Source organism: Osmia lignaria, unplaced genomic scaffold, assembly GCF_051020975.1.
Source record: "Osmia lignaria lignaria isolate PbOS001 unplaced genomic scaffold, iyOsmLign1 scaffold0083, whole genome shotgun sequence".
Taxonomy (NCBI): Eukaryota; Metazoa; Arthropoda; class Insecta; order Hymenoptera; family Megachilidae; genus Osmia; species Osmia lignaria.
In genome coordinates, this window is record NW_027478224.1 from 25,001 (window position 1) to 27,500 (window position 2,500).

General features: G+C 44.2%; 1 non-coding gene and 1 pseudogene across 1 annotated transcript; both read right to left on the reverse strand.

Annotated features, from left to right (window-relative positions):
• LOC143307820 (large subunit ribosomal RNA) overlaps nt 1-145 on the reverse strand; it is a 4,610-nt pseudogene extending 4,465 nt beyond the window's left edge.
• A 1,732-nt stretch (nt 146-1,877) lies between these two features.
• On the reverse strand, nt 1,878-2,032 carry LOC143307821 (5.8S ribosomal RNA). The gene has a single exon (XR_013064884.1). It is a non-coding gene; the product is annotated as a 5.8S ribosomal RNA (ribosomal RNA).
• Between the last annotated feature and the right edge of the window lie 468 nt (nt 2,033-2,500).

The window sequence follows — 2,500 nt, forward strand, 5'->3', positions numbered from 1 at the left end:
CATTTCCCAGCGGCGGTACCGCGGGATTCAGTGCTGGGCTCATTCCTGTTCGCTCGCCGCTACTAAGGAAATCCTAGTTAGTTTCTTTTCCTCCGCTTAATAATATGCTTAAATTCAGCGGGTAATCTCGCCTACTCTGAGGTCGTCAATTTCTTTGGTTTCATCGAAAGGTGAATAATGATGCTCGATGCAAAAAAAAAAAAAATAAACGAAAAGAAGCAAAAAAGCAAACACGTAGAGAAACTGTGCGTGAATCAACCTTTCGCATATTCAATTTTTCCTCCTCTCTCGTTTCAAAATGTTTGTATTTATCGTTCGATGAAACGAGCACAAGAGGGAAAAAAAAGTTGAGACACGACGTTCCCATAATTTTCGTGTTATTTCCTTTTTGCTTCAAACATTTTGCGGACTGCAGCTTCGTCGTATTGCTTTTATCAATTTTTAACAATTTCAAAGCGAAGACAACTCGCAAGACGATCCATTTCGTCTCGGTTCAATTTTAACGTCCGTCCGTATTATTTTTTGTTCCACAAGAGATTTCGAATAGGTTTCTTTATTTATCATCCCTTCTTTTCGAGCGCCACGGAAGCAAGAGGAAAAGCAAGAGCGAGAGAACATTTCGCGTATACTTCATTTAACAATTTTAACCAACACGCGATGTACTCCACACACCTCTTAGATTTAACAACTGCTTTTCTCTTCTTCTCCCCTTAGCGCAAGGGTAAACCCCATTTGTCTCTTCTTTGGAACGCAACAAAACTTTCGAGGACTGGACGACCGAGCGATGGTCGCGCGGTCTTCGCTTATCTTTAACAAACGAAGTAGTCCGTATGTATTCTAAATGTTGAAGCCTCCTAGAGCTTTAAGCCATGCGAGACATTGAAATGCTGTTTTAACGGGAGCATGCATAATTGCTGCAAACATACTTTTATCACAAGTTCTAGCCACGCCACGGAGGCTTCGAAGTTCCTTCACCATTCGCTTTCCTCTCTTTTGTTACACAGTTTCAGACTACGATCAGGGGTACCGAAACGCTGTATTGATTGTAAACAACCATTTTTATCTTGGAGCGGAGCGTTCCTTTACTCGTTAGATTTGTCTTGTCGCGTGTGTATTCGCTTTTTCGACGCTTTTTAACCATTTAACTTGTTTAGCGAAGCTAAACGCACAGACAGACAAAAAAAAAGGAACAGCATCGCGCGTCAAACAGCGACGACCCATCTGAAGCGATCTTTCATTTATACACCGTTTGTAAACAGAGAGATGTATAAAGCGCGGGGAATCATTCGAAACCCTGGGGCTATTCGAGCTTGCATTTCAGCAAATTATCATCTCAAACATTTCACTCGTTTGCTTTTTCTAAATTTATAGGAGAGCTTCTTTCGTTTATTTTTGACACACCTTTCGTAAATATCGTTTCTGGCAACGTCGGGAGCGTGGATTTCTACAAGTGAACAATCGCGCCGATCCGATAACTTCCAGCAGGATGGAGAATCTTTATAGATTATCTTCCGAGAACTCGGTGCTTTCACGGGCGGTCGTTTATAAATTTTAACGAACGACTCGCGCGCCGTGACGCACTTGCGCTAGTTCGAAGAGATATTTCGAAATTTGTTTTTCTCCTTTAACGGCCTGCATTTAGTGTATCGGTTGCGATTTTCGTCACATCGTTTCCACGACAAACGCCGACGAACTGCCCAACTATCGCTCGTACGTTGCGACTCTTTCTTTGTTTATCGTTCATTCATTCTTTCAATTTCGTTCGATAATCCCGCTCCGAAACGTTCTACTTTCGTTGAACGACGGCGAGATGTTTAGAAAGAAATGAATTACTCTTTTTTCGAGAAGCAAACGCAAGCAGTCTTTTGTTAAGAAAACGACCCTCAGCCAGGCGTGGTCCAGGAATTGTATCCGTGGACCGCAATGTGCGTTCGAAATGTCGATGTTCATGTGTCCTGCAGTTCACACGTTGACGCGCAATTAGCTGCGTTCTTCATCGACCCACGAGCCAAGTGATCCACCGTTCAGGGTAATCGTAAAATTTTGTATTTCAAACTCTTTAGATCTTTAGAGTGTTATTTTCATTATTAACACGCATCACATTCGATACCCACATCACTCTCCCACCCGGCGCGTGCGGGAGAGCGAATTCGGGCGTCGCCAACGTATTTGTTTGTTTGTTTGTTCGATCGTTGACGACACGATCGCGTCCAAGGACGGAAACCGTCGGAGAAACGCCCAGTGGCACGCTCCTCTCGACGGTCGGGCGTAAAGTACATTTAAAAACCTTGAAAAGTACGAACGCACACAAGGAATGCGAGCGCGCGTCCTGTCGCTGAATCGTGGGTTGCGAGATTCGAACAGACACACGGCCGGCGACGATCGGTCTAACTAATGGACACATAGTTTTTCAAAGACTCGCTATCGTCGCTTCTCAGCCGGTCCGTAAACAACACACATCGATCAGGCGGACGCACGAATCTTACCACGGTGCGTGTTT